The sequence below is a fragment of the Magnolia sinica genome, unplaced genomic scaffold, assembly GCF_029962835.1.
Source record: "Magnolia sinica isolate HGM2019 unplaced genomic scaffold, MsV1 ctg100, whole genome shotgun sequence".
In the NCBI taxonomy this organism is placed as follows: Eukaryota; Viridiplantae; Streptophyta; class Magnoliopsida; order Magnoliales; family Magnoliaceae; genus Magnolia; species Magnolia sinica.
In genome coordinates this window covers 45,979-72,229 of record NW_026682755.1, presented here as the reverse complement: position 1 = coordinate 72,229, position 26,251 = coordinate 45,979, and the positions used below count along the sequence as shown (strand labels likewise).

At 40.3% G+C, this 26,251-nt stretch overlaps 2 long non-coding RNA genes and 1 pseudogene across 2 annotated transcripts; all 3 read right to left on the bottom strand.

The window, feature by feature from the left end:
- Window positions 1-2,548: 2,548 nt before the first annotated feature.
- On the bottom strand, window positions 2,549-3,163 carry LOC131235984 (uncharacterized). The gene is made up of 2 exons (XR_009166473.1): window positions 2,929-3,163; window positions 2,549-2,800 (listed from the first exon to the last, which is right to left on the bottom strand). It is a non-coding gene; the product is annotated as an uncharacterized LOC131235984 (long non-coding RNA).
- A 366-nt stretch (window positions 3,164-3,529) lies between these two features.
- On the bottom strand, window positions 3,530-4,627 carry LOC131235978 (BAG family molecular chaperone regulator 4-like; annotated as a pseudogene).
- An 860-nt stretch (window positions 4,628-5,487) lies between these two features.
- Window positions 5,488-9,726, bottom strand: LOC131235986 (uncharacterized). Its single transcript, XR_009166474.1, has 2 exons — window positions 9,562-9,726; window positions 5,488-5,960 (listed from the first exon to the last, which is right to left on the bottom strand). It is a non-coding gene; the product is annotated as an uncharacterized LOC131235986 (long non-coding RNA).
- Between the last annotated feature and the right edge of the window lie 16,525 nt (window positions 9,727-26,251).

Genomic DNA, 26,251 nt, shown 5'->3' with positions numbered 1-26,251 from the left:
GATTATACTTAAGGTATTGATATAATATTGTCCCGGTATGATGGGGTTACACTTGAGAATGTGATACAGTTGATGGAATAAGTGATGAGGTTACCCTTAAGGATATGATATAATTGTGTGATAGTGTGAAGTGGTTCTACTTGAAGATATGATATGGTTGATAAACTATACAATAAGGTTGTGCGTAAGGATATGATATGGTTGTGTGACAGTGTGATATTTCACTTGAGAATGTGATATGGTTATCGTACTATGTGATGAGGTTACACTGGAAGATATGATATGATTGTGTGATAGTATGATGTGGTTACATTTGAGAATATGATATAGTTGATATATTATGTGATTAGGTTGTATATGTGACAACGTGAAGTGGTTCCAGATTGAAGAATGTGATACAGTTGATGGACTATTTGCGCCTGAGAATATGATATGATTGTATTATAGTGTGATAAATGATCTCCACTTAGGAATGTGATATGGTTGATGGACTATGTCATGACGTTGGATAATCCGAAGTTGTATAACAGTGTGATCATGTTACACTTGGAAAATATGATATAATTGATGGGCTATGTGATGAGGCTATGCTTGAGGATATGATATTATAGTGCGACAATGTAATGATGTTACACTTAAGAATGAAAGAAATTGAAGGACTATGCGATGAGGTTACACTTAAGGATATGATATGTGATTGTGTGAGTGTGATGTGTCCACTTGAGAATGTGAGATAATTGATGGATAACGTGATGAAGTTGTACTTAAGGATGTGGTATATATCCACTTAAGAATGTGATACGATTGATGGACAGCGTGATGAGTTTGCACCTGAGGATATGATATAGTTGTATGATAATATGTTGTGGTTACACTTGAGGATATGATATGATTGATGGACTATGTGATTAGGTTGCACTTGAGTGCATGACATGGTTGAAACAATAGTGTGATGTAATTTCAATCACTTGCATGACTCAACTTGCATAACTTAACTTGTCCACCATCCATGGCGAGGCCCATCATTCCAACGATAGGGATTTCATTCAGCGGGCCTTATTTACACAAAAAAGCCTTGGCAATAGTATGTAAATCCTTGGCTGTAGGACCATCATACAGAGTAACTGATGAGCTAGAGCCGTAAGGACCCGTAATGTTAAAAACGGTAGGCCGCAACATGAAAATCGGCTTACACAAAAATCTGGCTGGCCCTCTAATAAGATGGGCCACATTGATGGAATCAATGAACAATCTACGATTTGACTCAGGGCCTGATTTTTGTGCAATGTGATCTTTATGGTAGGGCAGTGAAATGACAAAGAAGAATCCAACAGCTTACCAATGGAAGCAGTCGTCGCTTTTCTCTAAAGCAATGAATCTTTTTAAAGAATGTGGAGTCCAAATTTAAAGGAAAACCCAACTAAAATATATAAAAATTCAAATACCAACCTTGTAAATCTTCTGCAATTTCTATAACTCTCGCCTTTTAGACAGAAAGGAAAACGACCCGACAGAAGAGAGAGAGAGAGAGAGGCTCTCACCCTCTTCTTTTTCTTTTCCCTCCCTTCCCGTTTTCTTTTTCCAGTTTTTTTTTATTTTATTATTTTTTTTATTTTATAATGGTTTGGAGTCCGTAGTTTTCTTTTAGTTTTTTTTTAAGTTAGTGGTGACATGGACCAATCAGGACTGGGCAATTAGGGAATCCCTGTTTACCAAATAACAGAGGATCCGGACTCCACTTTTATAAGTGCCAGTAAAGGCATGTGGAAGTGTCGGTAAAAGGTCTATATATGTACAAGACAATGTTTATAATATTTGATTGTAACCTGCATTTTTTTTTTTACATATTTAAAATTTAAATGATAATATTATATAAATTCCATTGTCAATTTTGTTGCCACACTCGAATCAACATTTTTACAATTGTTAAGCTTTGTCCTTTATAAAAACTAATATTGATGGAAGACAATTTTGACCATGCATATAGCCTTTTTTATATTCATTAAATTGCAGAAGTCAAGCCTAGCAATTCCTGTAATTCTGGCCTAATCATGGCCTGACGCTTTTGCTGGCTGCTTGTATTTCTAACAAAAGCGCTGGCAAAAGTGAAAAAGGCGCTAGCAAAAGTCTATCCAAGCACCAGCAAAAGAATGATTTCCAGAGACTTTTAGTCACGAAAAAGCGCCGACAAAAGTCAATGCAAGCGCCGGTAAAATTCTTTGTATAGGTTTTGAAAGGGGCCAGCGTAGGCTAGTAATTTATTATTATTATATATATTTCAATTGAAACCTGTATTTTTTTAATATTTGAAACATAAAAATGATGCAATACAATTAAAACTAATATTAAACAAAATTTATATTACTACATAATAGAAAACATATAATATTTATTACAATAAATTGAAAATGGTCTTGAATATAAATAAATAAATAACAAATCCTTTATATGGTCTACTCCTAGCACGAGTGGTGTCAAAAGGCTGAAGTGCTTGTAGGCTTAAATTTAGGCACAATTGATTAAAATCCTGCACGAGTGGCGTCAAATCTGATGACTGATAATGGCAGTTCCTTCTCTTTGCAATGGCTTCAATTTCCACAACTTGCCAAAAACATCTGTACTTTTTTGGTCTGTAAAATTATTGGACACAGCAGCAGCAGAATTTTCAGATGGGGCATCTTCATCTTTATCAGATGTCACACTTGATGCAGATGCTTGTATGCTAGTCTGCTCTCTGTTTATGTTCAGGATCACTTGTTGTAGGATTAGGAGGTTCAGCAGTGGAGAGTGTCAACTGACCCTATAAAAACAATCAAGTTTGAGAATTTTTTATATAAATATCATAATTGTTGTTGTTGGGCAACAAACACATTTGAAGTATTCTGCCCATAAGCAAATAAATAAAATGAAAGATAGGCATTTAAATACCTTCTCCTTTGATTTCTCCCTCTTGGCTTGAGTTTCTTTACCATTGGAAGCTTATTTGTTGCCAGAAGAAAACAGAGAAAAGTTATAGCAGACAACCACAAAAAAATAAAATAAAATAAAATAAATAATAAACTTAAAATTAAAATCCATGAAAAGCATGTATAAATGCTCAAAACAATGGTGTTCCCCCTCCAGGTACAAACAAAACACATTGTTAAATAGAAAACCATTAAATGCATTGAGATGCATACCTGGTGGCCGTATGGACTGCTCATCTGACAACTCACTCATAACTAGCTTTGCTCTTCAATCAACGACTTTGAATAAATCTGATAGCAGCTAATGATTTTAGATTCCCAAAAGATCATCATATCTGAATATTAACCTCTTGCACTTAGTTAACATGAATAAATCCTCACAAAAATTTCATGAAAAATGCCCATGTGAAAAACAAAACTAAATCAAGCCATCACATATTTGGTTGAGGAGCAGATAATTCCTCTAGACTCCAGTTCACATGAATGAAGTATCTGCATTATATTCAACCACAGTAATTCAAGTATAAGCATAGATCAAACCCTTTAAACTGATTAGGGAATGATAAGCCCCTTGCTGAGCTCTGACTAAATACCTATATCAGTAGATGCAAAGTCACAAAGCTCTATAACCCACTGATGACAACTAGACGCTTGAAAAGGTACACGATATGCAAGAAAGGGAAAGGCAACCACAACTTGAAGAAAATTAACTACCTCACTCCATCTCTGTACTTTTGCTTCTCCTTTAGTGTCAATGCTATCCAAATTCAACAATTGCACTATGAATAATTCAGTCAACACCACAAAACTCCTTTTCAGCAACCTTGGTCCCACCATGCATGATTGCCTCCAAAGAAGACGCCTGCAAAATCTAAGCCACATCATTTCTAAAAAAAGGAAAAGCACATGAATCTCAACCATAGTTCTAAAACTCGCTGACTCGACTCGACAAAACTCGGCAAGATTTTGAGCCTAGTCAGTGGTAAACTCCAATCTTAGAGTGACTTGACCCTGACTCGGGGAGACTCTGTCAACTCAACGTGATTGCTGTGACTCAGGCCTTTTTAATAAAAAGTAGAATAACATAGGTGTAGGCGTGCAACACATTCAACCAGTGAGCTATGTGATCTTTAGTGGCTTGGTTTCTCATTCTATAAGACTAATAACAAACATAACTAATTTAAATGTTCCTTCCTATTCCTACTATTTTTAATTTATTGTTACTAGCCACCAAGTCAAGTCAGGTAGAGTCTTTGAGTCAAGCTAAGTTTTCAGGTTTTTAAACTATGATCTCAACTACAATGCAATTGGCATGTTGTTGGTAGAATTTTAGAAGTCACCTTTTGTGAGAGCTTATCAACCTCTGCTTTGACTAGGGCAACTGAATTAAGAGCTCCAGAGATCACTTGATCTCTCTTCATCTCCTCAAGCTTCCTCTCCTTGCTGGCTGCATCCTCCATGAGGACCACCTTTGACATGTCCTTCACACTTACCATGTGCAAAAACTCATCATCATCTTTCTCTTTGCCCCTGAACAAAAGCTTTTGTTCCTTTGGCTCCAAACCAGTCTCCCGAGCAAGAACCCCCTTCAGATTCCCTTTATTAAAATATAAAAATTCATGATTAACCAAATTCACCAAAAGAAACTTTAGCGGGCACTGTTACTAGTTAATGACTTATAGAAAGAACGACCCAGAAAACTCAAATGCACAAAGATAAAAACAAAATAATATAATATAAGAAATGCAAAAGTACATGGTAAAATCACCAAAATATGCCAAATAAAAAATAGAAAACCTAAGAAAGAAGTGAACTCACCTTGGGGATATTCATCAATCATGGGGAGCATATAAATCCTAGAGTCACACAAATGACCTTACTGAGGTAAGAATTGTTAGCGTTGGTTAAAGACAAACAATTTCCAGTATGATTAGCTTCCGTGTCATTAGGATAAGCTTCCTTCATCTGTTAAAGTCCTTGCTGGACTTGATTCCAGTATGATTAGCTTCTGTGTCATTAGGATAAGCTTCCTTCATCTGTTAAAGTCCTTGGTGGACTTGATTTTGATTTATCTAGGACTCGCATCGGGATTTTGAATGCATATGAAATTAAAAAATAAACTACCATTACTGGAATGAAGCATAAATGGAAATTTTGCATTTGTAAGATAATATTAACCATTTGACTTTTCCCTTCAAATTTGGACCACTCCCTACTTACAGCCATCCATTTGATGGCCATTAATTGGTGATTATTGTGATTTTAGAGATATGCTTCATCCACAATTTGGATGGTCTAGATGTACATTAGTATCACATGCAAGGATGATCAGTCAATACATAGCTAGCCTAATTAAAACATTCATATCCAAAACCCCAAGAAATTGATAATTAAAAAAGAGAAATAAAAAGAGTTTCTGTGTGTTTGGAAAAAGTAGATGGTTAATGAGAAAAATTACAACATTGAATGGCATAATTGGTGGGATGTGGTCATCAGACACCATAGACATTCATGGAGACTGTACAAGAGAAACCATGAGTATTACCACATATTTCAAGAAAGGGTTTGAATTTCTTGTATTCACCACCACCAGTGGCTTGAATACTTTTGATTATACACACTCGAAGATATTCTCAATATTCAATTTTAGTCTTTGAAAAAACACAAGTGCATACCATGCAAAAATACCATGTAAATCTACTAATATCAATGAAATGTATCTAATAGCAAAACCAAGTACATCCCCAGGTATCAGAAACTATCAATTCCAAAAGTTTATTGCCTACGAATATATTATAAAAAAGAAGTTTAACACTTCTGCCCATCTAAGAGGAGGAACAAGAGTTCACAAATTTATCAATGGAGACGGGAAATTGAAAGTGAGAAAGCTGATGATGAACATTGGATGATAAGCACTAGAAATTTGCAGTTGCCTCTAGATATAAGTCTCCTTTCCTCAAGCTACTCAGAAAAAAATCTCCTGTATCGATGTACCTTTGCAAAGAAAGTATAAAGTGAATACCAATTAGCCAGATCCTGACTTGGATGTGAAATGCATCTGTATGCATGTGAAGGCGGTATAGCTACAGTGTACTATGTATACGCTATGGGTGTGCTATTTAAAACACTGGTTATTACATGTATTTGGAGAATGATAAATCTGTGATGATCATCAGCTAGAATACTCAGACATAGTCTACAGAGTGCTTGCCAGGAATATCATCCAGTGAAAAGAAGCACCGAAAACCAAAAATAAAAAATTGGTAGTACTGTAGCTAAAAGAATTCAGTACCAAATAGAACAACTAGCAAAAGGAAGAAAGTTACCGGCGGCCAAAAACGCCCCTAAAAGTCTAAAAAACCACCGGTAAAGGAATTATCGATGGTTGTACTCGAGCCACTAAAGGGGGACGTCGTTGTATCTTTTACCGGCGGTCTCACATCTTTACTGGCGTTTTTTATGACCGCCGCTAAAATAGATACTTTTACCAACGCTTATTATCCTTTATCGGCGTTTTTGATGAATGCCAGTAAAAACTATAGAGGCGCCGTTAAAAATTGTAAAGGCGCCGGTAAAATAAAAATATTATGCATGCATGTCCCTTGATAGTGGAATGATGGAACAAGATTCATATAGCCTGCCCAATTAATTGGGATAATGCTTTGATCTCGGAAAGGTATCCCTTTTCATGTGTGTCTCAGGATTCTAAGGAAGACTACTTGTCCCCCCGACAATGGGATCTTGCTGAAAATATAAGAAAGCTCTGTGATGTATTTTAACTAGCAACAAGAGAATATGGACCTTTGGAAGGACCCAAAAGAACCATACCACTCATACCTGTACCTTGATGCAGGTACCAGGGTCTAGTTGAAGCACTCATGTAACATAACATATTGAAGCCCATATTATAGCATAAAAAAAAACAAAAATTAAAAGAAACAGGGTAGCATCCAAATCCAATAGAAACAGAAATTGACATGTAACAACTCTTTAAACAATTCTTGCTAAAGATATGCAATTTTCCTTTCATATGGGGATAGGTTGGGTTTTGAGACCCAATGCTAGTTGGAACTTATCAGTGGTTGGAAGGTAACTTATAATGCATCAGGTTCGAAATATTTCAATTTACCTTGCTTAATATTCTTGTATGCCCATTTTCTATTTTTTGAGAATGGAAATGTAATATTTCAGATCACAAAGTGACAAGTGGGCGCAATCAAATCAATTAAGGTGGGTGGAGATATCAATTCCATGAATGAATGTATAAAATAGATGGGCACGAGAGGGACTGTTATAGTTTATCTATGTAACGGAAGATCGAAGAGATCAATACCAAGTACCAAGAAGCCACAAATGAACATTGTTGAGAGAAGATACAAGGAGACTGTTATAGTTTATCTACGTAAAGAAAAAGTTTCAAGGGGGAAGTCATAACAACTTTAATAAGATCAGGCCATGTCGAGTAAAGAGAAAGTTGGACAACTACGCCCATGAGATTGAACTACCAGATGACTTAGATATCTCAACATGTCTGATTTGTTTAAGTGCGATGCGAAGTATATTTGATGGCATTGCTTGTGTTCATAGTCTTGATGAAGCAAAGGCAAGGGAATTAGTAGAATTTGAAGGGGGTACAATAGGCATTGCTCTTAATTTGGAATCAAACAATGTTGGCTATTCCACTTATAGTATCGAATGCATTAATTTCCTCTGCATAGATCCTAATCTATTGGGTGGGGTGGCTCAGCTGCCAAACTTCACATGCAAAGGGAAAAGTTGAAAGTATGGAATTTAAAAGTATTTTGGGGACTTGAGATCCGCCAAGGCAAACCTCCATAAAGATTCATTGATTTGGATCGAAGCAAAGAAGAGTCCAGATCATTGCATGTGGATTTTGCCTCTAAGAAGCTGCAAGGTGCAAGAAGCTTTAGATGATGTTTTCAGGAGGTGGGAAGCTTTTTGGAGGCAGAAATCCCAGGACAAATGGATTAAGGAGATAGTGACAAATCCTACTTTCACAAGATGGCTAGTGCTAGGAGAAAAACAAATCAAATTTCTATCCGGGAAGGAGAAAATATGCGAGTGCTTCATTAGATTCTTCACTTTTAATTCTCTGAAGAAGAATACCCATCAGGCCTTTGTTTGGAGGGGTCAAATTCAGTACTAGTACCTCTCATGCGTAGGAGCTAGAAACTTCCTTCTCAATTAAAGAGTGGAGGCTGCTTTATTTGATTCAAATGGTGATCATGCCTTAAGGACCTGATAGATTCTTGTTAGTTTTCTTTAGATGTACTGGAAATGATAAAAGAGTTATATTGGCAATGATCAATCTATCACCAGCATACCTACTTTTTCCAGTTAAATATCCTATTAAGGACACCTAAATGCCTATCGTTGGGCATTTTAACCCCTTTTCATGTTAAGAATCTGGACAAGGACACCTAAATGCCTATGACATTCAAACCGCTCATAAGGTTATTCCCACTGGGGTGAATTGAAGATACAAATATTAGCCAGATCTAAAACTTTTGTGGCCCCCACAATTTCTGACTGTGGGCGTTCAATCCCACTGTTTCCTGTGGTTTTAGAACCACCTCATTTTTTAACTTATGTCCTAATACAAGTCTTTGAAATTGATGGATGGAGTGGATGTTACAAGGAAATTGCAATGGGCCCCACATAGCGTACACCTATAGGAGCTTCCAATAGGGGAGCCACGGGCAAATCCCTTCCCTAAAACTTCTCTCTAGTGCGATCTATCTCGTAAATCTCTTCTCAAATCTCTCTTTAGCTAAAATTCATCTCTCCCTGAATAGGTGCTACCTAACCGCCTAAACAAGAGGAACATAGGCAAGCTCTGTGGGGCACATCATGATGTAGATGTGATATCCATTCATTCATCAGTTTTACAGGCTTGGGTTAGGACATGGGTCAAAAAAATCTAGGCATATCCAAAATTGGGGGTGAGCCACACCATAGAAAACAGTGGGATGAAATGGGAATGCCCACCATTGAAACCTTAGTGGGGGCCAGCCTTATGTTTATATGCCATCTAACCCATTCATAAGGTCATAACCACCATAATGAATGGAAAATACAAGTATCGGCATGATCCAAAACTTCTGAAAGCCACAAAATTTTAAGAGCAGGCATTCAATTCCACTGCTGATTGTGGTGTGGTCCGTCTGGGCTGTGTCTCATGCGAGTTCGCTGTCCAGGCCCGGACCTCTCTCTCCTCTCTCTCTCTCTCTCTCTCTCTCTCTCTCTAGGCATTCATAAACCCATGTTTATTGTAGATTTTTCCTTTCTCAATCAGCTAAAAAAATTCACACTCAGACCACTCACTGAACTGAATCCTCTTATCTTATGGTTAACATTATCATAAATCGGGCTAATTTGTTGGGTTTCCCTTTCCCAATCCGCTAAAATACACGCCTATTCTTGAACAACGGTAATTTTTTCTCTAATTCTCGTCCAAAACAGGATAATTTCAAGAGCTCAAGTTCAAAAACCAAACACTAACCCTAAGATCGACGGAAAAGGAAGCAGAAAACAGAATTCATGAACGAAGAAGATGGATGGATGAATTACGTACGGTTCTGATGAAGACTGACAGCGATCGGCTGCTGAAGTCGAGCTCGAATTAACCAAGAATGGAGATTTCTGATAGCTCTTTTCCGAGGGTTTTGAAAGATAGATGTAGTTGGGTGGAATTGCTGAAGATTTCTCAGATCCTGCATGTAAGTGTGGAGTCCAAAACTTCTTTTCTTTTTCTTTTCCTTCCCTTTCCGTTTTCATTTTCTGGTTATTTTTTTTCCTTTGTTTTTTTAATAACGGTTTGGCGTCCGGAGCTTTCTTTTATTATTTTTATTTTTTAAGTGAGTGGTGACGTGGACCAATGAGGATCAGGATAACAGGAAATCCCTGTTTACCCGGTAACAGAGGATCCGGACTCATGGATTTCATGTTAAAGCCTTCGCAGATAAGTTCCTGCGCAAGGATGCTGGGTGGGGCCCACCACCATGTTTGTGGGAAATCTACTCCGTGAATCTATTTATAGAGATCATTTTAGAAAAATATACCAATAACTAAGTGGATCCAAAACTCAAGTGGGCCACACGAGATGAAACAGTGGGGATTTAGTGAGAACCGTTGAAACATTCTTACGGCCATAAAAAGCTTTGTTTCAGGCTCTTTTTTTTTTATTTCTTTTGTATTTTCACTTCATCCCAGTGTTAATGACCTTATCAACTGTTTGGATGGCATATAAACGTCAAGGTGGAGCCCAGGAAGTTTTCAACCGTAGGTATTTGTTTCCCCACTGTTTCCTCTTATGTGACCCACTTGATTTTTGGATCCAACTCATTTTTGGTCTTTTGTCCTAAAATGATCTCTAAAAACGGATTAACGGAGTAGATTTTCCAAACACATGGTGTTGGGCCCCACCCAGCATCTTGCGCAGGAACTTCACGCTATGGGCTTTATCCGCATACGTTATTCAAAGTGGTGACCAACCAATGGCTGGTGGTCAGTGCTCTATGGGCCCCAACATGACGTTCGTGTTTCATCCACACCGTCCATCTATTTTTTTCAGATAATTTTATGGTATCAGACCAAAAATGAGGTATATCCCAATCTCAAATGTACCACATTACAGGAAACAGTGTTGAATGAGCATGGACCATTAAAAACCTTTTGGGGGCCATAAAAGTTTTGGATCAAGCTAATCTTTGGTTTTTCCCTTCATCTGGTCCTGTATGACCTAATCAACAGATTGGATGTCAAATAAACAGTACAATGGGCCTTAAGATGGATTTTTATGGTGGATATCCAATCGCCATTGTTTTCATGTGGTGTGGTCCACCTGAGATTTATGTCCCGCTAATTTTTGGTATAAAACTGTAAAATAATCTGAAAAGATGGATGAACGGAATAGATGAAACATGTACATCATAGAGGGGCCCACAGAGCACCAACCACCAGCCACGGGGCTGGTGACAGGGGGAGTAGCCAATCTGTTTCCAGCCAAATGAAGGAGATGAATAGTTGGCTTACGTCAGCAAGTTCCGTAGGTCCCATCGTGAGGTATGTATTATATCCAAACCGTCTATCCAACTGGCGAGCTTGTCGTAAGGCTTGAGACAAAAAATAAGACAGATTTAACCATCAAGTGGACCACACTGAAAAAAGCAGTGGGGGATTGAACGTCTACCATTGAAACTCTTTTGGGGGCCATAAAAGTTTTAGATCAAGCTGATCTTTGTTTTTTCCCTTCATCAGGGCTTGTATGATCTAATCAATAGATTGGATGTCAAATAAATAGTATTGTGGGCCTTAAGAGGATTTTAATTGTGGATATCCAATCAATATTGTTTTCCTATGATGTGGTCCACCTTAGGTTTATATTCCTATCATTTTTTCGATCAAGCCCTAAAATGATCGGTAAAAATGGATGAACATAATGTATGAAATACATACATCATGGTGGGGCCCACATAGCACCGAATACTAGCCAACGGGTGGGTGGCAGGGGAGTAGCCAATCCGTTCCCATCCATGCTGGTATTTGTGGTGCGGTCCATTTAATCTTTGGATATGATTCATTTTTTGAATAATTCTTTGAAATGATCTCGAAAAATGGATGAACAATGTGGGTTGATCCCAAATTTTCCGTAAATCCAAAACTCAAGTGGACCATGCCACATGAAACAATGTGGAATAATGATTTCCACCATTGATACCTTCCTTGGTCCCACAGTAACGTTTATTTGCCATCCAACCTATTCATAATATCAAATATATATGAATGAAGAGAAAACACAAACATCAGCTTGATCTAAAACTTCTATGGCCTCTAAGAATTTTTCAATGGTAGAGGTTCAATCACACTATTTCCTGTGGTGTGGTTCACTTGAGCTTTGGATATGCTTCATTTTTGTTCTTTAGACCTCAAATTATCTGTTAACATGGATAAACGGAGTGGATAAAATAAATAAGTAACGGTGGACCCCACATAATTTATTTTGGTAAGGGTAATGAGTAACTCACCTAAATGTAGAGGGGTTTTCTTAAAACATTCATAATCATATATTGGGCTTGCCTTAATGTGATTCATATATCCAACCCACTCATTATGTGTGTCCCACTTGGATGAGGGGTCAGACCAAGTTTTAGCCGCATCCAAAACTCATGTGGGGCCCCACCAAGTGCTTTTATATTTTTTAAGATGTATTGACATGGTTTTAGATGGTATGGCCCACCTGAGTTTCGTTTACAGATGATTTTTGAGATAACTCATAACCTAAAGGGGACACATTAAATGCACGGTGTTGATGTTCGACACACATCATGATGGGGCCCACAAAACTTATTAACATCAATTCATTGGTTCTTGCGAGGTCAATAAGTTGGGCCACAATTTTAACAATAATATTTAGCCCATTTTATATTTATAGTCCATTCACTCTATTTTACTGATCAATATCCTCAATTTGACTAGTTACTCGCCCCAATCAGGCTAGCTACATGTGAGAAAGGTATTGGGAATACAAGATTAATCAACAATTTGAGTGAAATTTGATTTAAACATATGAAGTTATTTACTCTTCAATCTAGGACTAATTCGATTGTCCAAAAAGGGTTAAAGGTTCAATTAGTGGATGTGCCTAACAATTTATTAAAAAAAATAAAATTTCACAGATAAATTTCAATTTCCATTTAAAAATAACATTTTTTTTTCAAAATATATATTTTTTACTCTTAATTTTTCTTTGAAAACTTTTAACAAAATATCATTTTTATTATAAAATATTTCAAAAAATAAATTAAAATACAAATTCTAAAATTTTATTTTCAAAATATCTTAAATTTTCACAATTTTTAATTTTTTTTCCCAAAAAATTCCAAAATGCTGATTTATTTTTCTTCAAAAGCAACATGTTGTTTTCAACTTTTCAATTTTTTTTAAATTATATATATATTTTCAAAATTTTAGTGTTTTTGTAAATAACTTTTTCTTTTAATTTCAAAATTTGAACATTTTCAATTATTTTTCAAAATCACAAAATTTTTCAACTTATTTATTTTTCGTTTCAAAATGTTTGTTTTTTGATAAACTATCGATTTTTTAATATCGTTTTATTTTAAAATTTTCAATTCTTTTTCACTTCTTCATTTTTTTAAAGGCATTTTATTCGAACTTGTCAATTTTTATTGAACTTCACAATTTTATTTCATTTTTCAAATTTCAAACTCTCATTTTCTTTTTTAAATATTTTCATTTTTCAAATTTGTGCAAATTTTCACATTTTTAAAAATATTTTTAATTTCCTTTTTTAGGATATTATTTTTTTCTCAAAATCAAATGCCTTTTTTTTTCTCAAATTTATCAACTTTATTAAATATTCTTTTTTGTTCCCACAAAATAGATTTTTATTAAATCACGATTTTTATTTTTTCAAAATCTAATTTTTTCCTCAAACATTGTTAAAATTTTTAAACTTCTCAATATTCTTTTTCATGTGATATTACAAATCATTTAAATATTAGTTTTAAATTAAAAAAATAAAAATAAAAATTCCATTCATTTGATATAAAAATAAAATAAATTTTCTTTTTGCATTCAATCAATTGTTAAAAAAAATCTTAGATACAAATATGTTCAATTAAACCACTGAAATTCTATTAAAAACCAATTATTAGACTACAAAAAAAATTAATTTTCCACCATATTCTATAAAAAATTGAAAAAAAAATAATGCTAAGGCAAAAGTCCTTTTACGACGGACCATGATCCGTCGGAAAAGCAACTGAAAAGCGTGCCATTTGGAATTTTGGGCAAGAATTTGCAACTGTCATTTTCCGCCACTAAATCAAAATCTGCAATAGATTTCGTCCATCGCCTAGTTACGATGGACAAAAATCCGTCGTAAATAAGATTTTAGCGATGGATTTTGGTCCGTCACTAAATTTCGCGACGTTAGGACCGGATATTTGAGAAAGAAGAGCTTAGCGACGGACCTTTTCCATTAGCGACAGATTAAATCCGTCGTTAAACCAAGAGATTTTTGCGACCGACGAAATTCGTCGCAAAAATACATCCTAAATTGGCCATTTTGGCATAGTTGAGAGGAAATCACAAATTTTAAGGAGAAATAGGCTTCCCCAATGATTGTACATACACACGCACACAAATATTCTTGCACTTCGTTGGGAAGTTCCAAGTAAATCCAAGATGTGTTTATATATACTTTGTTTTAAAGACCGGCAACCACAAAATATGGGCAAATAGTAGGTGAGGCCGGAGCCCTACTGTAGCCAAGTTAGTAGGTTGGGATACCTGGCCTATTGCCACCCTCATCTTCAAGTGACTTTTTTGGATCAACCTGAAAAACAGGTCCATCACATAGCTCTCTGTATACGACACATACGTCGAAGATTGAAGCCATTCATAAGTACAACGAGAGATGAATATCCAATTTGCAAAAATCAGGGTAGGATAATCATCAAATGAGTCACACGTGTATGTCAAACATCAACTATATGGTGCGCATTTGTAAGATCTTGGACGTTCTTTAGGTAGGACTCACTGTGAGCATGATGCCATTGAAATCATTAGATCCAGTCATCAAATAGGCCACACTGTTGCAATAAAAATGAATGGTTAATATTAAATGCAAAAAAAAAAAAGAAAAAGTGAAAGGAATGAAATGAAAAAGAAGAGAGACTTAAAATTTAAAATAATAATTAAAAAAATACTGGCCATGAGACTCAAATACCCAAAATCTACAAGCATTGCTAACCCAACCAACATCACATCAAATAACAAATAAGAACTTCCCACATGCACCTTCTGCAACTTTGCTCCCATCCCTCTAAACAGTAACCTCAGTGCCAGGAGCGGCACCATCCCCTACCAAGAATGTCTGCTCTGATGTTCACGGTGGGGGATGGTGGTGTTTGGAGGGGTTGGAGTGAGGTTGGGGAGAGTGCCTATGGGAAGTTCTTGTTTGATGGTGATGCTGGGGTGGGTTAGATATACTTATAAATTGAGTGTTTGGGCCTCATGGCTAGGGTTGTGATGTAGAGTGGGCCGTGGACACTTTCATGTCCAAGATGGATCAGAGAAGGCCCGATCAGAGGTAGAAGTCATTAAGTCCGTTAGAACCATAAAACAGGCATATCTTGCAAATCGGAATGAGTTACTCGACGTATCATAAATGATTTTGGGGTAGGACGAGCTAATTTAGCCAACCAACCTGGATATGCAAGGTTTCCCATGCCGAATTTGTGAGATTCTATCCTATCGGCAGTCAAATTCCATGTTTATTTATGTTTTTACAATTTTTAGTAAGTTTTAGTTTGATTATAACTCTTCATTTGTTGGGCTTTAGGAGTTGTGTCCAAAATTAGGAGAATAACGTGGTTAAGCCACATAGGACACTATAAATAGTAAATTTACTATTTATAGTAAGTTGAGAATTTTAGGGAGTTTTAGTTATAGTTTAATTCCTAAACTTATTCCAAGTTTTGGTATCCCTATTTAAAGGGTTGTAGGCTCATTTATTTCATCTATCAATCAATCAAGAAGTTTTTTTCATATATCTTAAAATCATTTCTATTTCTTTTCCTCGTGGATTCGAGAAGTCTCTGTGAGGAGTTCAGAGAAGCTCCGTGGATTCGGAGTAATTATCCTTGAGGAAGACGGTGATCGACCTCATCACATTCATCCCTGCATCAATTGGTATCCGAGCGAGGACTCCCCTCAGGCCGATGGCAAATAACGAATGTATGAACCAAAATCCTATGAACGGTGATCAAAGGATTCGTTATGTTTTGAAAAGAATGGAAGCTTTCCATAGGGAGAGTCAGTTGACCATGCAAGGGCTACAGGAAACCCTCAACTGTTTTGCAGATGCGCTGATTCCACCCAAAGACCAAGGCGATGCTCAACTGCCTATAGTTGTTATACGACACAACCATGATTTTTGTAGAGCACTACCAGTGATGAATCGTAGGGCCACACCAGATAATTTGAGTTCTAGTGACGATGAACTTAATGAAAGCTTTCCCCGACGACCATTCCATGAGGGTGATCGTCTAGATCGTACTGAAAGAGGCTCTTGAGGTAAGGCTGAACTTCCTAGTTTTAACGGTTTATTATGTATATAAGATTTCCTCGATTGACTAGCCGAAGTAGAAAGATATTTTGATTATATGGACATGTCAGATCATAAAAGGGTGAATTAGTAGCGTTTAAATTAAAATTTGGTACTTCTGCATAATGGGAGCAATTACAACTCTCACATTCCTGACAAAATAAGGCACCCATCTCATCATGGCCACGGATGAGACGCCTTCTTCAATCACGATTCCTCCCTAGTGATTACAAGCAGGTATTATTCCATAAATACCAAAATTGCTGACAGGGGAATCGAATCGTCACAGGTTACACTGAAGAATTCCAGCGGTTGGCAACACGAAACAATTTGTTATAAACAGAATCACAGAAGGTAGCACGATTTATGAGTGGGTGGCGATCGACGATTCAAGATCAAGTTCAGATGCACTTAGTCGGGATCGTGGATGAAGTAGTTCAGTTGGCAGGTAGGGCAGAAACACAGCTTGCAAGAGTTCATATTCATCCTTACCCTTCAACTCCGCTCCCCATGATGGGTCCCACTCAGGATTCAGAACTGACACGAGGAAAAGAACCAGTAGGAGGACATCCTCAACCTTCTACAGCCAATAGGAGCGGCCCATCTAGGCTTCAACATCGCGCAACCCACTTGACTATTAATAAAGGTGGCACTGAAGGTGAGGCCACAGAAGAAGACCCTGGCATTGATGAAAATGAGCAAGCCACTGAGGAAGGAGTATATTCAATGAGTTGACGGTTCAGGATTATGCCTAATGAAAGACCCGTATCCTAGGCCGTATCATTCCTTAGACTCCCGCAAACATCCCCGTCGAATTCCGGCAACCCGCGACCTATAATCAACATATGCGTACGACCCTAAGTTGCATCCCATATATCTGAGTCGACTCGACCCGAGACTTGTAACCTAGCGACCGCGCCATTGCCGCGGTTTCAACGCCGCGACTTGTGCACCGATGTGATACCCAGGTTAGGAGTTGTAGGCCCACGTTTATTCTGAGGAAAATGTCGTGCGTTGCAAATCCTGAAAGAATCTTTACAACCCATCACATCAATCACTCAATACTAGCCAAGTACACATTCCATCACACCCATCCCTCTCTTAACCAAAAGTCAACACAACTCATGCCTCTCATGTCACTCTCTTACACAACCCATACCACCCATCCCTCACCCATCCCTTTCATCCCATCACCTTCTCTCTCTCTCTCTCTCTCTCTCTCTCTCTCTCTCTTTCTCCACCCATCCCAAGCAACCCCAAGAGTGTGGACGTCCAAGCATTTCCAAGCAAGAAGAGAGCCAAGTGTGTGGCCCACTTCCTACCCTCTCATCTCATCATCCAACCCTTCAACCTTCATCATCTTCCATCAAAGAGGAAGCTTAGGAGCTTGGGAGATCAAGGAGCCAAGAAGAAGTGAAATCGGTGGGTGTTCATAGCACTAGATCGTGATTTTGATTTAGGGCCCACATGATATGGGACCCACTTGTTGTATATGTTGTATATGGCCACCTAGGGGAGCTCATAGTGGTGGAGCTCCCTTCACCGCTCGATTCTCTCTCTCTCTCTCTTGTGATGGAACATGGACCCACCTTGATGTATTCATGTATATCCACACCATCCAGATCCTGGACGGTGGGGCCCCATGTGATGTATATGGAGCATCCACGCTGCCTGTCCGTTTGGACAGGCCTGGGCAGGGAAAACACAAATATCAGTCTAAGCCAGCGGGTGGGCCACGCTTACGTGGACCCACTTTGATGTACATGCCTCCTCACTGTCCGTGGACAATGGGACCCACGTGAGGTATGTGTTGCATTCCACACTGTCCATCTAGAGATGAGGCATATGCAAATCTCTGGTGGAGCTCACCATCGTCCAGTCCCTGGACGGTGGGACTGTACTTGATGTATATGTTCTATCCCCACCATCCATTGCTTGGACGTGGGGCCACCTTTAAGTGTGTTTAGGGTCCATACCGTCCATGGGACCTACGTGATATGTGTGTTTTATCTACACCGTCCATTTGTAGGTCCCATGATTTATGTGTTGCTCCCACATCGTCCAGCAAAGGACAGTGCTGGGGCACCTTGATGTAAGTGTTTTATCAAAGCCGTCCATCACGTGGACCCCACGTTGATGATCCACGCCATTCACCATCCATCCTAGGACGGTGGGACTCCACCGTGTTGTATCTGTTATATTCAAATCGTCCATTTGTATGGACATCTAAAAGTTCTGTGGACCCGACCCTGAGGTATGTATTATACCCATACTGTCCGTCTTCTTGGCAGCTGTGGGGCCCACCCCACACATGCAGCACGTGTGGGGATGGGGCCCACCTTGCATATATGTAATCTATGTCCAGGCCATTCGTCAATAGACGTCCAGGGCCTAGATGTTTTTTTTAAAAAATAATAATTATTATTATTATAATAATATATAACATAATATATATATATATGTATGTATATCTAGTGGGCCCCACATGGGACCCACCTCTGTAGGAGAGGATTGGCTGGTGTACGCTTACACCAACTATATAGCTACTGTATTGACGTCAGCAAGTTCGGTGGGTCTGATCATGAGGTGTGTTATATCCAAACCATCCATCCACCTTACAAGCTCGTCTTAAGGGTTGAGAAGAAAAATAAGGCAAATCTAATCTATCAGGTGGACCACATTGCAAAAATCAGTGAGGGATTAAACGTCTACCATTAAAATTGTTTGGGGTCATAGAAGTTCTGGATCAATATGAAATTTGTTTTCCTCTTAATTCAGGTCTTTGTGACCTTATGAACAGATTGGATGGAAATAAACATTATAGTTGGCCCTGTGAATTGTTTAACAATGAAAATCATTATCTCCACTGCTATGTGTGGTATGGTCTAGATGATCTTTTGATATGATCCATTTTTTTGAGTAGCACTCTAAAATGACCTCTAAAAATAGATGAATGGTGCAGATAGTCCAGTTAGGATGGTGGGTCCCGCTTGATGTATATGAGGCCCACTTGATGTATATAAGGCCCATGAGATGTGGCCCATTGCGATATATATGGGGCCCGTGTTTGAGGCCCATGTGATGTATATGCTGCCCATGTGATGAGGCCCATTGTGATGTATATCAGCCCATGTAATGATGCCCATTGTGATGTATATGCGGCTCGTGTTTGAGGCCCATTATAATGTATATGCAGCCCATGTATGAGGCCCAAGTGATGTACATACACTACAAGAAAGAGGGGTTTTAGCGATGAAATTTTAAATTCGTAACTAAAAGTCACATTTAGCGACGGAAATTTTCATCGCTAAAGCCAGTCGAAAGGTTTACTTTTAGCTACGAAAATTTTCGTAGCTAAAAAATGTGGATGTCACTTTTAGCGATGAAAATTAGCGACGAAAATTTTCGTTGCTAAAGCCAGTTGAAAGGTTTACTTTTCGTGGAGCCCGAGTGGATAGTAAGTCTCGATCGGTGTGCCTCGGTCATCAGATCACGACACAACTCTGGCACGTCCGGGACACACAACCGGCCTCTGAAGCATAATCCACCATCGGAACCAATCTGTCAGTCTGATTACTCCACAGATGTGGCCTCTGATCGGTACTCCTGAAGTGACTCATCCGTTTGCTGAGCTTCGATCACCCTAGCCACCAAAGAGGGTTGAATCGATAAGCTCGAAAGCTGAACAATGGAAGACTGCAGGCCAAACTCAAAGTCATACTCTGAAACATCCTCGAGCCTTTGCCATTGTTGCACCATCATCTGTGCCACCAGTCCTCGTGGCTGGCGGCTGAGCACGTCTGCCACCCCGTTCGCCTTGCCCTGGTGGTACTGAAGGTCAAAATCATAGTCTTTCAGTAACTCCATCCATCGCCTCTATTGCAGGTTCAACTCGAACTGCAAAAATAGATACTTCAAGCTCTTATGATCCGAGAAGAGCTCGAACCTGACCCCATATAGATAATGCCTCCACATCTTTAGTGTGAAGACAACTGCTGTATGCTCCAAATCATGAGTGGGGTAGTTCAGCTCATAGACCTTGAGCTGGCGCATGGCATACGCCACTGGCTTCCCGTGCTACATCAGTACAACACCCAAGCTAACTCTGGAGGTATCAGTGAAAACAACGAAACCCTCGCTCCCATTAAGAAGAGTGAGAACAGGAGCGGACGTGAGGTGGTCCTTCAACTCCATAAATGCCTTCTCGCAAGCGTCACTCCAGACGAACTCGACGCCCTTCCGCGTCAACTGGGTCAGCGGTGCTGCAATACGGGAGAAACCCTCGATAAACCATCGGTAATATCCCGCTAGACTAAGGAAGCTACAAATCTCGGACGCGTTCGTGGGCTGGCCCCATCGATGCACTACATCAACCTTCGAGGGGTCCACAGCAACACCCTCCCTCATCACCATGTGACCGAGGAACTTCATCTCCTCCTACTAAAACTTACACTTCTCTAGCTTCGCATATAGCTGGTGGGCACGGAGGGTCTCAAGCACATTTCGCATGTGCTCAGCATGGTCTTCTCGGGTCCTCGAATATACAAGAATATCATCAATGAATACCACTACGAACTGATCGAGGAACGGCCAAAAAATCTCATTCATCAGCTGTATGAATACGACAGGTACATTAGTCAGTCCAAATGACATGACCAGGAACTCAAAATGACCATAGCGTGTCCGAAAAGCTTTTTTTGAAATATCCTCCTCTTGGACCCGAATCTGATGGTAACCGGAACGCAAGTCTATCTTGAAAAAATACTGTACACCTTATAACTGATCGAACAAGTCATCAATATGGGAAAGCGGGTATCGATTCTTGATGATAACTCTGTTGAGCTCACGATAATCTACATAGAGTCGCAACGAACCATCTTTCTTCTTCACAAACAATACGGGGACTCCCCAAGGTGAACTGTTGGGATGAATGAAACCTAACTCCCGGAGCTAATCCAACTGCTCCTGCAGTTCCCTCAACTCTAATGGTGCCATCCGGTAGGGGGTCTTCGAGATAAGCGCGGTACTGGATACCAAATCAATCTGGAACTCCACCTGCCGATCCGGAGGCAAACCCGGGATCTCCTGAAACACATCTGGGTACTCACAAACAACTGGTAGCTTCTCAATACTCTCTGCCACAGAATCCTCAACGACTGAAGCCAAGAAACTAGATAATGGCTATCCTTTGGGCTCAGCAACGAACTGGAACATTAGCAAGCCTGGAATGTAAAATGTAACCATCCTCGCGGCATAATCTAAGACGGCACCATACTCTACAAGCGAGTCCATACCCAGAATCACATCAAAACCTGACATTGGCATCACGAACAGATCGGCAGGAAGGAACATCTCGCCCACTAACACTGGGCAAGAAGGACAGCGACGGGTCAATATAATAGACTTCCCCATGGGAGTCGAAACGGCCAAGGCCTCGGACACGGCCTCCGATGGAATACCGGTCGATGAGCAAAACTGCTCGGCCACAAAAGAATGGGAGGCACTAGAATCAAATAAAACATGAGCAATGCAGGAAGAAACAAGAAGAATACCCTCGACTACTCCACCGGTCGATGACTGCGGGTCCTGGCCTGGCGCCTACTGCGCTGAATAAAAGCGGCCCTGAGCTGGTAGGGGAAGCAACCCGGAAGACTGAGGGTCCTGAGTCTGTGCCTGCTGGGCTGCGATACATACTAGACCCAGGGACCGGACATACGGATATCCCCTCTGCTGGTGTTGCGGCTGCTGCTGTCTCTGCTGCTGCTGCTGCTGTCACTGCTGAGGAGGCCTGCCTGACTGCCTCTGCTGCTGAGGAGGAGCCCTAGGAGCGGTGGGTGGAAGCTGAGCTCTCTACTGCTGCTGAGGAGGACGAGGAGGAGGCAACTGCGGTGGCTTCTGCTGTTGAATGGGGAGAGGGCACTCACGCCTCCGATGCCCGGCCTGTCCACAGCCGAAGCATACACCAGAAAAGGGGTCGGAAGATGAAACGGCTAGCGGTGCTGATGATGATGAAGAAGCTACTAACTGAACCGCTAGCTGCCGAAATCCTGATCTGCCCCTCCATCTCTGCTGATGGAGCTGCCTGGAGCTGTCGGCTAGTGCCCTCCTCTTCCGGTCTCCACCGGAACTCTGCTCTCTCAACTTCTGGGTCATAGCCCAGTCCTCCTCATAAACCAGTGCTCGATGAATGACCTAGTCGAATGTCTTCAAATAATTCCCTTCCACACGGCTACAAAGGGCAGGACGCAACCCAGTCAAAAAATGACGGGCCCTCATCTTCTTATCGCTGGTGAGATGAGGAGCAAATCTGGACAAGGCCAAGAAACGGGCCTCATACTGAGATACGGTCATATCACCTTGCACTAGGGTCTCAAAGTCGATCGCCCATTGGATCTGAACGTGCTCAGGGAAGAACTTCTGGTTGAAACAGACCACGAACTCCTCCTATGTCCAAACAAATTGAGGTCCGACCATCCTAGATACAGATGACCACTAATGGCGGGCCTCACCCTGAAGAAGATAGGTCGCAAGGGATACTCTCTGACCCGCAGGACACTGTATAGTGTCAAAAATCCTCACAACCTCAATGCGCCAAGCCTCAGCGACAGAAGGGTCAGGGTCACCACTAGCCCTCGGGGGATCATTGTAACGACCTTGGAATTTTTGTGCTAATCTTTCCTTAAGTAGTTATTTTTGGGGTAATTAGCGCTTTACTTGATTGCTTGTGAAATTCGCATTAATCACTTTAAATTGTATCTGCATGGCTCTAAACGTGCAGATTAGTGAGCGCTACGTTACTCTGAAATCTGGGATCCATCGCTAAATCCAGTTGTTCTGGGGATTTTTTGGAAGATCTGGATCGGACCTAGACCGCGCGTTGAAAGTCCGATGGTGATGATCTTAGGCTGTTGCGGTCACTGAGTTGGGCTTGATCTTCACCTCGAAAATCAAGTCGATCTGATGTTCTGGGTCGATTTGGTTGAGTTCGGAGTGAAGAGTGTGAGAACGGTTGGAATTTACTAAGCTTTTTATGAAATCTGAGTCGTGTCGCTTGCGCGACGATTTTAAGCATTCTGACCGTTGGTTTCTGACCCAATTTCATCCTCTGATCAGGATAGTTGGCCCAGGCATATCCTAGTGCTTGTGGACCTGATCGAGATTCCGTGACCGTTGATTTGAGTGTGGTCCGCCACGGCTGATCTGAAGAGCCGGTCGGTATGAAAACTCTGCTTGACCTAGATCCATGGTCAAGGAGCTTAAGTCCGACCTTTCGTGGTTATAGGCCCACCAGAAGTGCTTCGTTGGATCGAGAAAGGCGTACTTTGGTTATAACCTAAGTATACCTTGACCCTGGGGTTATTTCCATCATTTTAAGGCCTATATATAGTCCTTAAACCCTTGCTCTCATTTCCATACGAATTTCTCTAACCCTACCTTGGAAAGAGAGTGGAAAAGAGAGAGGAAGTGAGAGAGATTAGTTGGTGAATCACCTTGATTCTTCCTTGTTCTTCTTCACCTTTGAATCTTCACTTTGAATCGTTCCTTTGGCGATTCTGAGTTCTTTTGGGGTAAGTTAAACTAACCCTAATCTGTGTTAGAGCTTAGATTAGACTTGGTGTTGTTGTATCTCATTTCTATCCTTATTTTAGGGTATTCTTGCGCCGTTGACGAAGACAACTCGTCTAAATCAGTTCGGCGGTTCTTTCTTTGCTTAAGGTGCGGACTTTAAGTGTATAGGTTATGGTTTTCAAGGCTTTCAATCCCAGTTAGTGATTTATTCTTGTTATGGATGAGATTTCACATGCCAAATGTTGCGCTTACGTTGTTTTCCTGATATGCATGTGATATGTTGAGATTTGTGTATTCTATGTGTATTTATAAAGTACCGTATACGTATAGAATATGCACTTATGTTTGCCATGATTAATTGTCATGTATGTATGCTGGATGCATGTATGACAACTCCTTGGGAAAAGGAAATGTCTAAGTGCATGTGTTTCAACATACGTCATGTATGTTGTTCCATGAATGCTAAGTGTTTGTAGAAATGCATGAATGATCTACGTGTAACTGATTACACTAAATGCAGGCGTTGAGAAGTGGTTCTCAATACTTATATGGATGCGCATGATTTCCTTTATGCATTTACATTCCAAGTTATTTAAATTCAAGCATTCCTATGCTTACATTTATGTTAAGTTGATATTCTTCAGATGTGTATGCACCATGATTTGAGTTATTGTTCCATTACTGTTTTACATTCCATATGAATATCTGTAGTAGTGTAGGATATTTGGGACTATGCCTTAGTCCAGGAGATCGGTAATTGACCCTATATTCGTGGTTGAGATTGCTTTCGCCACGTAGGACGTATTAGACGAACCCGAGCCGTATTAGAGTTGGCGGCAGTGGTTTGGCCACGCGGAGTGTTTGCGCACTCTATGTCGCTCAATTCGACGTGCGCTCGTGCTAGTCGAGTTCGTCAAGTAACCCGATTGTCCGATGTATGTTAACCATGTATGGACGCTACTGCTTGAATCTAGGGTACCGAACTTACCAGTGAAATCCTAATAACCATGGTACCTGATCCGCTAAGACTCATGAGCCGGACATGGTGGTATGGGACACCGTGGTCGAGCTGTCGGCCTACGCTGGGGTGACGAGCCTCCCCGTAGTGACCAGTGAGCAACTTAACTCGTGAGCCGATTATGGTGGTATGGGACACTATATTCGTGCTGTCGGCCTACATTGATTGGTGACGAGCCCTTTGTAGTGACCTCGAGCATACCTGGATACCGCAAGGAGGTGACGAGCTGATCTGTGGTAGTAAGGGCATGAAAGGCGTGCATTGATTGGTGACGAGCCCTTTGCTACGACCTCAAACATATTGTCGTATGAGATGTCTAGGATTGACGACCCTAGTATGGATCACTGTTTGGATGGTGATATGAGGAAGGTATCTTAGCTTCCCAATCCTGTTGTGTGAAATGGACTAATAACAACTTGGTAATCATAACAATGCACCGCATTTGCATGTGCTTTGTAGATGTGGCGCACTTTGAGGCGATGTCATGCGTAACGTAAGATGAAGACGCTGAGGGTGTACGCGTGAGGGCACGCATCATACTGCATTCATACTTGCATTAACAAGAGTACTTAGGATTTATTTAAGTGTTCTGCTTTATCATTACTGTTTGATTGAACTGATAACATGTTAACCAGTGCCTTATTGTTCCACTGAGTTGATCACTCACTCCCACGTTTCTGGGGCGGTGTTGCACACCCACCAGACTTTGTCTTAGGCCCTGATGTTGCAGATGTGGATGCGACGTCGAGGCAGAGCGAGAGCTGGATGACGACGAGGCCGCCTTCACCTAAAAGCAGTTTACAGACGGGATCTAGCGAGCCACGGTCTGTTGCGCGGGAACTATGGGATTACTATATTGGCAACTGAAATGATGTAACTAGTACTTATAAATTTGAGAAATAACACTTTTACACGATCAGGGACTTACACTGTAATTCAGGGACTTACACTTGTACACATATTTTACTATAAGTCTTCCGCTTGCTTTATTCACTTATCCCTGAATCATATCTGCGTTTTGGCTTAATCTATCCCATGTTTATGTGCTAATACAGTCAACATACATCATTCATTAATTATGTTGCATAAGTGATGTTTTGGAACTCGGGAGCTGAGTTATGCTCGACCCCCGAATTTCAGGGCGTTACAAGTTGGTATCAGAGCATGATCTGGATTAAACCGGACCTGGGTTATGGTCACACACCGCACGTTGTCGCCACTATAGTGTAATTGGGTACGGGTCTATCATCGCTTTGTGTTTGTGCTCCGTAGTTTCTATCGGCGAAAGTTTCCTGAAAACCTTTGCCGAGATCGAGTCTGTACTCCTACCTGATCACACACAGCGACCCGAAATCTTTCCTAGACCCTCTATTAATGAGTGTAGATGGTCTATCTTCCCATTATTCATCTTTAAACCTTCCAGAAATCGCCGGTTGAACCAGATTTCTGTCAGAATGACCCGATAGGCTTCAAACTACACAAGGGGCCAATCGGGGCATTTTCTGTGGGACCCAGGGGGGGAACCACATCATTTGGACCAAG